Below are 14,064 nucleotides of genomic sequence, written 5' to 3' on the forward strand. Positions count from 1 at the left end.
AGAGAGAGTGTGGGGAATAGGGAAACTGACTTGCATGATCCTGGGTTAACCCACAACACAATATTCTCTTTTATGTCTGACCTCCAAGCAGGAAAGACCCTGAACACGGTGGCAAGTGACCTTTCTGCTCCCCGCCAAAACAAGATTCTTAGATTTATCTACCTCCTTGACAACAGTTTCATTCATTTCATAATATTAAACCTTCAAAATCTGGAGTTAAAATTAAATTATTTTTAAAAATGTCCTCCTATGAGTCTTTTTAAAGAAAAAACATTGTGTAAGGCAGTATTTTATCACTATGTTTTCAACCAAACTTTTTCAATACTTTTCACAGGATTTTTTAAATCATTTTTAATTTGAATTCATGGCAGAATGCCAAAGAGTGTCCAAGGGAAAGATAACCTCTAGAATTAATATGCTACTCACATAACCATGGGCTTTAGAGAGACATTCCCATTGGCAAGAGGAAATCTGTAGATATGAAAACAATTAATAAATTATTTTCAAATGAATGTTATTGTATCCTTGGGGCATATACAAATAAATGAAATTGCTGAGTCATAAGGATAAGTGCACATCGACATTCACCACTGCATTTAGTACAGTGACCAAGATATTAAATCTACCTAGATGTTCAATGACAGGTGAGTGGCTATTGAAGGTGTGGAATATACACACAATGCAGCACTATTCAGATGCAAGGAAGGATTAAATCATGTAATTTACTACAGCTGGGATAGAGCTGGAGGATATCAAAGTGAGCAAAGCAAGTCAAAGGCAAAGCAAGTAAGACAAAAATGGGATGATGTCGTTTGTCTGTGTCTTAGGATAGCAGGAGAGAGGAAAGCAAGGCATCAAGTAAACTACCCTGAAACTTGGATTATAGAACTAAGGGAAAGAAAAACTGAAGAAGAGAAAGTAAGAGGGTAAGAAGGAAAAGCGCATAACCGGGCCAGGGGACCAGCGCCTCAAGTAACTGGTGGTGAAGAGGTTTTAGTTAACTGCCTCCCTGAACCACAGAAATAACCGGTCCAAACTACAATCGCCCAACTTAAAACTGTGCCCATCAAGGAGGAAGACTGGGGATGGAGAGTTAACAGGGACCTTGGTGAAAGGAAGTTGACAATGGTGTTGGGATCGGTGTTCGATAATTGCGTATCTGAAACTCAACCATGAATAACTTTGCACATCACAGTGCCTAAATTTAAAAAATAATAAAAATAGATTTTTAAAAAAGATTCTATGACTATCACTGTTCTAGCATGTTCCTACTAACTCTTATGACTAATATACTTAATCTTTACAGATATTTTAAGTATATTCTTTGAATAAATAAGAGCTAGTGTTGATTTGGTCATTTGTATTAGCTACCTGACTAAATTGCCAAGTGAAATTGTTAAGAATCTGATGTTTCTGATCTAATCTAATTTGTACTTCTTCTGGATATTATTGCAATATTGGTTTTCTTTACTCTGTTTTTCCCTACTCAACATTTAGGTTGGAATTATATTCTGAAGCACTAAAACATTATATTCTCTTATGTAATTGCATCTCAGAAATTAATATTTATCCCCCTCCCCATTTCCCCAGATAATTAGCATATGAAACACTATGGTAATTAATATCATGCATATTAATATGCACTGTTGCAATTGTTTACAGACTTCTATTTGAGTTAATATTTCATTTGTAAGAATCTCTCTGCTTTTCACTATCTGCAGTTAAAAAGTACCTCTGTTCCGAGAGGGAAAATATGTCACAGATATTTTTTTTAAAAAAACTTCACATTGAGAAATTAAAGCATTTTAGGTTGATTGGATGTTTCAAGGAGTAGTTATTATGCATTGGAGAAAGATAGGGTATTTGATAACTTAGCAACATCTAATCATGTTCTTGTTTGTGTAACTATATTGTAATAAATGAGTTTCCAGATATTCAACACTTCCACTTTCCAGCATAAATTCAAATATTCTCAATAGATAAATACAAATTGAGTTAGCATTATTCATGTCTGCTTCCTACATTAGTACCAATTATTGAAAAATAAATTTCACATTATAGAATTAATTAATAGTGTAGGTTCATATTCAAGAGCACTTTGAAGCTTTTAGGGAAAAAATATTGTCTATCTCAGTCAACAAGTTCTGAAAATTGGACATATGAATTGCAAATATACAAAAATAAAAATTATGAAATAATTTATAATATAATTCTAATAAATGTTATTATTGGGAACAAAGCACACTTTAAATATACTTATATAGAAAGCCAAAGAAACTTACCAGCAAGTTTTGACTTCATATTTAAAATAGAAAGTCTGGCGTTTTGCAAATAACTTGTTAGGGCCTTACTTAAAATAAACCAAAGGTATTTTTGTATTTGATCAGAAACTAAATTTAAATTGTGAGGGCTGGAGTGATAGTACAGCGTGTAGGTCTCATGCTTTGCACACGGCCAACTCATTTTTGATCCCTGGTATCCCATATGCTCCTCAAAGCACTGCAGGAGTAATTCCTGAGTGCAGAGCCAAGAGCAATCGCTGAGCATCGCTGGGTGTGACCCAAAAATCACGATCACGATCACAACCATCCTGTTGTTCGTCAATTTCCTCGAGCAGGCCCCAGTAACGTTTCCTTCGTCATAGCCCTGAGATTTTTTTTTAAAAGGTGCCATATTCAAGGCTCTTTTGGGTTAGGAGAATGAGACCCATCCTTGTTACTGGTATTTGGCATATTGGGTACGCTGCGGGGAGTTTGCCAGACTCTGCCGTGTGGGCAGGTTACATTCGGTAGCCTGCCAGTTTGTCCAAAGTAAGAATGAGCTAATAAGATGTCGCGCCAAAGATTAGCATGACCCAAAAATAAAAAAAAATGAAAATAAATAAATGATACTTTTAAAGGGCTTTTCTTTTATATCGATTTATGCGATGCTAAGAATATAATGGGGGCTCCAGAGAGGGAGGCAGAAAGAGAGTGTCAGGGAGTCATCAGAGCAAGAAGCAGGCAGAGGCAGAAAAGGAGGGGAGTGAGAATCAGGGGTCAGGGTCAGAGTCAGAGGATCTGGGATCTAGAAAGGAGGGGCTAGGAAGGAAGAGTATGCGATGGCAGAGACGAGAGGTTGAATAAATGGCAAGTAATCAGCAACCTGATAAGAACAGTTACTACACTTGATCTTAGCCAAAAGGCTGGGAAGTGATAGCACAGCGGGTAGGGCTTTTGCTGGGCACTTGGTCGACCCAGGTTCGATTCCTCCGTCCCTCTCTGAGAGCCAGGCAAGCTACTGAGAGTATCCCGCCTGTGCGGCAGAGCCTAGCAAGCTCCCCATGGCATATTCGATATGACAGAAATAGTAAAAGCAAGTCTCAGAATGCAGATGTTAATAGTGCCCACCCCAGCAAATCAATGAAAGAAGGGACGACAGTGCTACAGTGTAATAATATAATGTTCACGTAATATTTTTGCCATCCACTTGCTAACACTTTAAAGCAAAACTTTAGATAGATGTATTGAAATTAATGATTTAAATAAATTTTCTATGGTTATTCCTAATCAATTATTAAAATTACAGAATTAGATGAAAAATGGGAATTTTCCAAGATCTATGCTTGAGAATGTTCCTGTTAATATTTAAGCCTCCTTGTATACAGATAAGAAGGATGCTTTGTACTCAGTATCTGTCATAAAGTCATAATTATGTAACTCAACCAGAGAATCATATAGTATGACTATATATATACATACATGTACATATATCACTTAATCACTTAATCACTTAATCCCCGTTATTCATCGATTTATTCGAGCAGGTGCCAGTAACGTCTCCATTCATCCCGGTTGCGTGCTAGCGTAGCCCAATGGTATCTGTTCGTTTTAGGAACATGTAGAGCCTCAAACCGATCATTTAGGGTCTTGACGAAGAAGTCTGACCATCTTATAGGTGGGCGTCCACGTGATATTTTGATGTCTCGTGGAATCCAATCAGTAATGGCTCTAGTCCAGCGGTTGTCTGTAAACCTCATTATGTGTCCAGCCCATCTGATTTTTGATGTCTTGGCAAATGAGACAGCGTCCCTGATTCTTGAGCATTGACGAAGATCAGAACTCCGGATTCTATCTCTCATTTGAGTGAATCGTGATATTCCAAGCATAGTTCTTTCGATTCCTCTTTGAGAGACCCGAATAGTGTTCTCATCCTGTTTTCGTAGGGTCCAGGTCTCTGAGGCATATGTTAATGCAGGAAGAATAGTGGAATCAAAGAGATGTGCTCGTAGCTGGAGGTTCTTTGTCCTTTTAGTTATTTCTTCAATGCTCTTGAAGGCATTCCAAGCCGCTCTCTTCCTCCTGCGCAACTCAGGTGCCAGGTCATTCATCATGTTGATTTCTCGACCTAGGTATATATAACTGTTGCATTCGGAGATGGTGGTTCCGTTGAGAGCGAATGGAGCGTCAGGAACAAAGCTGTTTCTCATAAACATTGTCTTCGTAAGATTCAGCTGTAGTCCGACCTTTCCACATTCACGGTCAAAGTCGTTCAGCATTTGTGCCGCTTGGTTGATGTTTGGTGTTATTAGAACGATGTCATCAGCAAAGAGGAGGTGGTGTAGTTGCCGACCATCTATCTTCACTCCCATGTTTTCCCATTCCAGTCGTCGCATGATGTTCTCGAGGGTGGCACTGAAGAGTTTTGGTGAAATGGTATCACCCTGCCGAACCCCTCTCTTGATATGGATGATTACTTCTTTGTAGAATGGTGAGATCTTGGTAGTGAATCCGCAATAGAGCTCACGAAGGATCCTGATGTATTGAGTTTGTACGCCCTGATTGGCTAGGGCTTCCATGACCGCTTCCGTCTCAACAGAATCAAAGGCCTTCTTTAAATCAATGAACGTTAGACAGAGCGGCATCTTGAACTCCCGAGATACCTCAATGAGCTTGGTTATTGTGTGTATATGGTCAATGGTACTGAATCCTTTTCGGAATCCAGCTTGTTCACATGGTTGTCCTTCGTCTAGTGTTCTGCTAATCCTATTCAGGATGACTCGAGTGAATAGTTTGTAGATGACAGACAATAGGCAGATTGGGCGATAGTTGCCAATGTCATGGATGTCTCCTTTCTTGTATAGTAGTACAGTCTTACTGGTTTTCCACTGGGATGGAACCTTGCATTCATTCAGACAGGTAGCGTGTGAAGAGTCGAGCCAATGTATTGATGAGTACTGATGGTAAGTTCTTCAGGTGTTCAGGTCTGATCTTGTCTGGGCCAGGTGCTTTTTGTTTCTTTACCAACGAGATGGCATGTTGGATTTCGGAAGGGAGAACATTGGGAACGACATATCCATCATGTGGTATGTGGTATGTGGGCAAGTGGATGTGGCTATTAAAGAGATCTGAGTAGAAGTCATGAATAATCTTCTCCATTGCCCTTCTGGAAGATGTGATAGATCCATCATGATGTCGGAGGGCAGTCATCTTGGTTTTGTAGTTGGTGAAGGACAGGCGGGCATTACGAATGTTTTTCCCAGCTTCTGCTGCATCTACCAGTACTGTTGCTCTCCTGTTTTTGAGGTCATCCTTGATGGCTTTTCTGCACTGTTTTGCCAGTTCGGACGTTTGCTTGTGGTTGCCTGAGGCACGTGCCAAGCCACGTTGGCTAATAAGTTCAAGAGTGTTCGAAGAAAGACGTTTTTTTGTGGTTATCTCTCTCTTGGCATTCCTTGCACAATCATGGAGGTGCTGAATCATTCGATCGTATTCCTCATCAATGTTGTCAATGACGGCATCTTCCCATGTTGCCGCAACAGAGCCAAAGAGTTCCCAGTTGGTGGTTGTTCTGGGAGTCCTCTTCTTAAACCTTGCATTCTTTTCTCCTCGTTCTGTGAGGTAGAATTTTGCACGAAGAAGACGGTGGTCTGATCCCGTTTGGAATTTTGGGACAACAGCAACATCGGTTAGGCAAAACCGCCGATTGAATATGATGTGGTCTATTTCATTGTTGAACCGTCCATCGGGAGACTCCCATGTCCAATGTACATATATATATAAAACATAGGGGATATTACTTTAAGTAAGTTATATAACATTTAAATATCCCAATATACTTGTGACTTCAATCATATATATAGATAAATGAGTTCATATATTGTGTCATTTCTATGATAATCAGGTTTCAATAAGTTTAAAAAAAAACAAGCATTTTAACAGAAGATACTAGAGCCAATGGTATTTTGAAAGGAACAAACCTAAAAATTCTAGTTAGTAATATTTTTGTATGGATGTCTACTTACAGAACAAAATATATTCACAACTTAGCCACTTAAATAAAAGTTATATAAAATATTTTTAATTAATTTATTGTTTTAAATTTTTATCAGTGAAACACCATGAGGTACAGTTGTAGACATACAAGATTTTGTGCTTGGGTTTCAGTTATACAGTGATCAAATACCCATCCTTCCACCAGTGCCCATTCTCCACCACCAATGATCCCAGTATCCCTCCCACGCACCCCCATCCCATCCTGCCTCTGTGGCAGGGCCCTCCCTTTTGTTTTCTCTCTCTCCTTTTGGGTACTGTGGTTTGCAAAAGAGGCATTGTGTGGCAATCATGTTCTGTCTATAGTCTACTTTTAGCATGCATCTCCCATCCTGGGAGGATCCTCCCCACACCCTATATTTGGTGTTCCCTTCTCTATCTTAGCTGACTTATAAAAGCAATTTTTATGAGGACAATTTTCTCATTTGAATATGAAAAATTGTGTGAGTCTTTTCAAAGTTCATTTGTTATGCTATTGTTATTTTAATGACAATTTTATTCAACAAAATATTAAAAATATTGAAAAGAATTAAACATTTTATTTTAATTAATTAATTTATTTTTGCTTTTTGGGTCACACCTGGCAATGCACAGGGGTTACTTCTGGCTCATACACTCAGGAATTACCCCTGGCGGTGCCTGGAGGACCATATGGGATGCTGGGAATTGAACCCGGGTCAGCCACGTGCAAGGAAAACACCCTACCCGCTGTGCTATCACTCCAGCCCCGAATTAAACATTTTAAATGTATACCGAGTATGCCTTTAATAATTAACTTTATTGTATTTATTTAATGCTAACTGGAGAATCAAGTTGAAGGACTCTAAGTAAATAACTTGTCATAGGAGTCAGATATTTAGTTTGATTTTTATTTCTATGTTTCTGTATAAAATTAACTAAAATGCATATATATATATTTCTTACTTTTTATAATTTAAAATTCAAAAATATATCTGATATAAAATCAGATTTTATTCATGTATATTACGGAATATATTCTATATTATTATATTCTCTATGTACTCAATGTATTCCGTATACCCTATTATATCTATTCTGCATTTTCTACCATACATAATCTGTTTTATATGAAGCATACTGACCTATTTTATAGTTTAATTATAAAAGTAATTGTTAGAATAAATCTGTGTGTTCATGAACACATATTTTTATTAATATGGTCATTGGTATGCAAGTATGTATGTACAGATAGAGCTTAGTCATGTATAATTAACCAACAATTTGTTTTCTATATGTAAAATACAGAAATATGCATAATATAAATAATTATTTTATAAGGATATAATTAATGGAAAGAATTGTGATTTATAAACAATATGCTATTTTAAGAATACAATCAGATTATAATCAATTATATAAATAGCCATTGAAATATAATATTTATTGTTTAATTTTAGTTTTTAGATATCATGTTTTTAATCTCAACAGCTTTTATTTACAAAAATATAAGCCACATGTATCATTAATAAAGCAAGTACAGATAGAACATGATAATCCATATACAGGAAGACCTCACAATAGCCAAAAGAGATTTCCATTTAAGGATTATTGGATTGCATTTAGAAAGAGCAATTTAGTGTAATATATTCCATGAATACGTAATTTCTACCAGGTCAGCCCTTCCTTTTTTTTTATCCTCTGTACCATGCCCAAATGAGCTCTACACTTTCTATTTTGTTTCGAAGACAAATTACTTTCTTCCTGTATTCAGAGATATAAGAATGTAATGAAACTCGATGTCATTTAGCTAGGTATCAGGTTACAAAAGTGGATCACTCCAACAAGCTTTTAAAGACGTTGGAAAGCAGATGAATACCATGTGTTTTGTTCATTTCTTAACTAGAAATAGTATAAGGACTGATGACATTAAATAGAAATTTTAAAAAATTTTTTAAATTTAATAATTTTATTTTTCGTGTTTGGCTATGACCTTCATTTCTCAGGACTTATACCCTTCTCCCTGCACCCGGGTCACCCTGAGGTGCCCTGGGTCCCTCTACTGTACCAGAGGTAGAACCAGGGTCAACTGGTCAACCAGGCAAGAGCTTTACCCCCTGATCTGCTTTGCTAGTGCCAGTGTTTGAAATAAGCATATAAAGATGTAATTCTCAAGCAGCAGGAAAAAAACAACTTGTAAAGGATAGAAATATTTCATTTTTCACAAATTACAAGTATTCACTGGATTGGATGCTTATTGTAAAAAAAAAAAAGAAACAAAAAAGTCTAAGTCAGTGGTGAAAACTTTATGTTTACAAAATAGAGTTAGTTGTTGCTTGTGTTGACTAATGACAGTTTTAAAAAAATTATCTAATACTATGCAGGACCCATCGTGTAATTGGTACTTTATATTTCAAAATCAACTTGTTGATTTATACAGGACAATTATACGAGAGGAGGGATTATGACTATCCATTTTCACAAACAAGTAAAAGCAAGCCCTTATGTGTTCAACCATGTTGCCCAAAATCCAATGTGGCGAAGTCTGGACTCCAGCCAGTGAGGGCTAGTGGTGCTCACCCACAGTGCTCTCCTGTGGCTCAGAGCTATCCCCCTGCAATGTACACCAGGCACGAATGCTATGCAGTGCATAGCTCAAAGAAAAGAATGAAAACGACAACAGACATACAGTTGCATGTTAAGACAACCTAGTTTTAGCACAGCGGTAGGGCATTTGCCTTGCATGTAGGCAGCCCGGCTGAGCTGGGTTCGATTCTTCCGCTCCTCTTGGAGAGCCTGGCAAGCTACCAAGAGTATCTCGCCCGCACAGCAGAGACTGGCAAGCTACCCGTGACCTATTTGATTTGCCAAACACAGTAACAACAAAGTCTCACGATGGAGACGTTACTGGGCCCGCTCGAGAAAATCAATGAACAACGGGAGGACAGTGACAGAGTTGAGAGATTAAGGGATCAAGGACATGTTTTTCTCTTTAACGTATAATCATGTTTCTCCAAAGAGAAGGGACTGTCTTTGACACTCAAAATTAAATGACCCTTTCCGAATTTAACAGATTGGAGTCTTAAATCTTGACAAGAGTATACGTACAAGGCTAGGAAAAAAAATGCCCTGAAACTAGAAGGGCTCTTTGGTTTGTCTACAAACTTGAGAGGCTTGATTAGATAAACCTATGAATTAAGATTGATCTATGAATTTATATGGAAAGAAAGGCCACAGGGGATGGAGTTTTTCACAGAAAATAATAGAATGCAAGTGGCTGGTAAGTATTATTCTGTCTGCTTGAACATTCCTTTCTTGCTGGACATTGATTTATTCATTTCTACTTTTGCAGAATACCTTACTCTATATTGGAATACCATATAGTTGGCTAATTTCCCCCTTTTCTCCTATCAAATCCTTTAGTGGGTCCCACTAATACCCTTCATTCTTCCAATATTTTTAAAGTCCAACTACACATATTTTTGTCCACGTTAAAAGAATTATGTTTAAAATTTAACTCCATAAATAGTGTCTTACTTTCTTACGTGATAAATTGTCTATAACTGTTTACAATTTATTTACTGTCTGTGGGGATAGAGAAGAAAATATTGATCCTATACACTAATCTTATATGTTCACTTGTGTCATAGATGTCTAGTCACTAATTACTAAACAAATCACTGATATAACTTCTTATTTTCTCTAGTGGAACTGAAATCAGGAATGACTCGTGAGGCTCGTGAATACCATCTGACATACTGAGAATTTACTACAAATGTAAAACTTTCTCACGTGAAAAACACCAGTGCTCTCTTTTCCCATTACTAGTTTGAAACTTCTTTTTTTTGATTCTCCTAAAATTTTTATACATTTAACCTTTATCTTGGAACCATCTATCTCTCATCTATCATCTTTTTCTCTATTTACCCATTCAGCCCTTCACATTATTTTTATGTAATTGATATCATTGTGCTCTTACCTAAACTTTTGTTAGAATTCGTCTAGGTAGAATATTAACATCATAAATAAATTTTAAGATTGTTAAAAGAGTATTTGAGGCTTTCTGAATTTTCCATTTGTTCCTATTTATAAAGATAAAATTTAAAATGTATTTTTGGATTATTTGACTCACAGAATTATTAATAAATGTGTTTATAAACAGACAAGCATGTTGAATGTCAAAATGTACTTAAAATTAGTTAAGAGAATTCTTTAAAAATATTTACTGTTGAAATTTATAATGTGTTCATTTACCAGTGTTTTCCTGAAAAATAATAACTTAGCAAATATTCATTAGAGATTAAGAAGTAGAGTCTATATTTATTCTATTCATTTAAAATATCAACCCTGAAACTTATTTCCTCTGTTGTATTTATTTTTGAGATAGGAGGCTTTTCTGTTTTTTCTTTCCATACCGTATTTCTTTATTAGATAATACAAGAATTAAGTAAGTTGGTAGAAATTTTGTGTTTTTAGCAGAGTAAAAAATAGAATAAACAAAACCTATCATGGATGATTTTGTAATAGAAGACACAAATCTAAAATAGCAGTTTATGCAGGTATAATATGCACATCTTGATAAATTGATAAATGAATAGAGAAAAAATATTTTAAGATTGTGTTTTATGCAGAGTCGCACGTAAAACTAATATGCTGTGGCATAATACCTTAATCTTCCTTAGTATCAAAATATGTTTTGCTGTGTTATTTACATCAATAAAGAAACATTGCAAATTCCCTTGAAAGAGTGAAATTCAGAGCCTATCCAGATGAAAATTGCTTTTATTTTGATGTCATCTCCAGAGATATGTTTGGAATTGAAATTCTTGTTTTTGATCACCCTGACATGATTGTTCATTGGAAAGAACATGAGAAATTGCTCATCATAGACATATTTTTTTTTAAAGATTGGAATTTAAAACCTATCCCTGGAGGTTGTTTTAATGCTGAAGCAATTTCATAGAGTGGGCTTGAATTTCAGTCTTCATGGATTTTAAATGAGAATTGTTTTCACACTGCTTACACAAAGAAGTAGGAAGAGTCGATATATTTCTCTATGGTGATTGAGACCTTGTCCAATCCAAGTACTTCAGCATAAATGAAGTTAGGCTCTAACCCCTATATTTTCTTGTGATGCTATATTTTCTTTAGTATTTAAACTTATAAAAATTAATAGTGTCATTAGTTCAAGTATATATTTGGTAGTTTTATAAAACTATCATTCTTAATGTTATATATTTAATTTCTTAAGCATTTTATTTTTTGTCTTATCTTTCTTTCAAATTGTCCAATTTTGAGAGGCAATGTAAGATTCAAGGAAGATGCATCTGATTTCATATAAAATGCACATTAGTGAAGTGTATTATATGATATTTATAAATGAATACACAGTAGTGACCAAAATATAAAATATGTTTTATCCATCACGTCTATAGACATGAAGTAAAGATACACTTGCATCATAAACAGAAAGAGTGGTAGGTGACATTATCATTAAAAAGGTTATGAAGTCATTTTATATTGAAATATTTCTAAAACTTGTTCCACACAGTGATCAGGTTTCTCTTGTATAGTTTCCAGATTAGATCAAATTATATTTGGGGTTGCACAGGCCAAGGGAGTGTAGAGCATGGAGGATCGGGTGTGGCCTCTGGAATTTGGCAGCTGTGTTACACCGCTCACATCTTAGCTTCTCTGCAAGTCTGTTTAGTAATAAAACAGCATGGTTAAAATGACATTAGGCAATTAGGGTGTTTGTCTTGCATAGGACTGACCTGGGTTCCAATCCCTGCATCCTGTAAGGTCTCCGAGGCCAATTAGGAGTATCCCTGAGCACAGAGCCAGGACTTAACACTGAGCACAAGCAGGGTTGGCACCAAAACAAAAAGCAATTAATTTTAAAAAAATATTTTTCAAAGGATTATTATCAGTATTAAACTAGCATGTAACTACAATAGTAGGAATGACAGGAATAATCTTTTTACTTATGTTTAACAACACTGGTATTTTCTTAAGTGTAATGTACAAATATTTTTTGAAGGAATACAAAGTACACCATGGTCATTTCATAAAGGTCAACAAAAACAGGATGCTTTTGAACATTTCACTGCATTTCTCTAATGGACCCATTTCCTAGTGATTTTGAAATAAATTTCCACACAATTGGTTGCTAAAAATAGCCAAAAACTTGCTATCTACAAGTTAAGAATTGGAAAATAACTTGAGTCTGACTGTCTTATTTCACTTACATAATGCCCATAGGTTTGACACACGTCATCAATCACAAGATTTCCTTTTTATGTCTGAATTAGATTACACTGTATATGTAAATTTCAAATATGTACATAAATACATATGAGCATATATGTAGTATATCTTTTTATCAATATCATACACACTCTATACATATATTTTTAAGTGTATATACATACAGTCTGTCTGTAGCACTGTCCTCCCATTGTTCATCGATTTGCTCTAGAGGGCACCAGTAACGTCTCCGTTGTGAGACTTGTCACTGTTTTTGGCATATCAAATATGCCACGGCGAGCTTACCAGGCTCTGCCGCCTGGACGGGATACTGTCGGTAGCTTGCTGGGCTCTCCAAGAGGGATGGAGGAATTGAACCCAGGTTGGCAGCATGCAAGGCAAATGCCCTACCTGCTGTGCTATTGCTCCTGCCCCAACATACATGAAATATGTTTCACAATTTCTTGATTCATTGGTTAACACTTAAATTACTTTAATTCAGCATTCATAAATAATGTTGTATAAACAGGGGATTCTCTGTAGCTGTTTGAGTAAACATTGACCTTCTTTTTGGAATAATAGCCGGAAACAAAATTTCTGTGTTTTGAGGATCCTGCCTTAAGACTGCTTCACCTATGGACCGCCCTAACCCACATCCCCCTGACCATGCACTAGAGTGCCTCTTCGTCTCCATCCTTGCCAAGACACAGTGTTAAGTTTGTGATAAGAGCCATGGAACGAAAGTGGGCCCAGATCTCTTTGAGATTTTAAGCTGAACTTAATGATGATGCAGTGATGACCCACAAAGTGTCCCCGAGCCCTGCAGGAGTGATGTCTAAGTGCAGAGTGAGGAATATAAGCCCTTGTCACTACCACATTGGCCTAAAAGTCACAACCCCCCCGACACACACCACACACACACACACACACACACACACACACACACACTTTAAAATATAACCACTACACTTCTATATGAACAAGACAATCAAAACTGCAATATTTACAAAATATTGTGTTTTGTCCTTATGTAAATAATTTTATCCTGTGAGATGTCAGAGAAACTACTGTTGCATGAAATTGGCTAATGGTAGCTTGTTTTTTGATATTATGGTTAATAGTTACCTTTTTCGGACTTTGTGTGAGTAATAAAATAGATGTCATCAGAGTGTGTATGAAATTTAAAGAGAAGAGGACCTTGACATCTTTACCAATTAGTCATGGGACAAATGAAAATGAGGAGTTTTAGTATATTTTCATGTGTTGAAACCCTTGCTAGCTGGCTCTTTGTTGCACATAAATATGCATAATATTCATTATCACTGATTGCCTCGGTGCCATGAAAATAGCTAATCTTTCTGTTGATTTGTAAAAAATTGTAACCTTTTGCAAATACCCAAATAAATGATTTCATTGAATTATTTTTAAAAGAATCTTTATTCAACACACAAAATATGGATTCAGCTGTGTTTTCAAGTTAAAATGACCTTGACAAGCCATTAGTAGTCCAGGGCTCAATTTCCTCTTTCCAATCTACGATAATAATACC

At 36.1% G+C, this 14,064-nt stretch overlaps 1 pseudogene; it reads right to left on the reverse strand.

The window, feature by feature from the left end:
* Positions 1-3,112: 3,112 nt before the first annotated feature.
* On the reverse strand, positions 3,113-3,196 carry LOC130042382 (uncharacterized; annotated as a pseudogene).
* Positions 3,197-14,064: the final 10,868 nt, after the last annotated feature.

The sequence above is a fragment of the Sorex fumeus genome, unplaced genomic scaffold, assembly GCF_029834395.1.
Source record: "Sorex fumeus unplaced genomic scaffold, SorFum_2.1 ptg000099l, whole genome shotgun sequence".
Lineage (NCBI taxonomy): Eukaryota > Metazoa > Chordata > Mammalia > Eulipotyphla > Soricidae > Sorex > Sorex fumeus.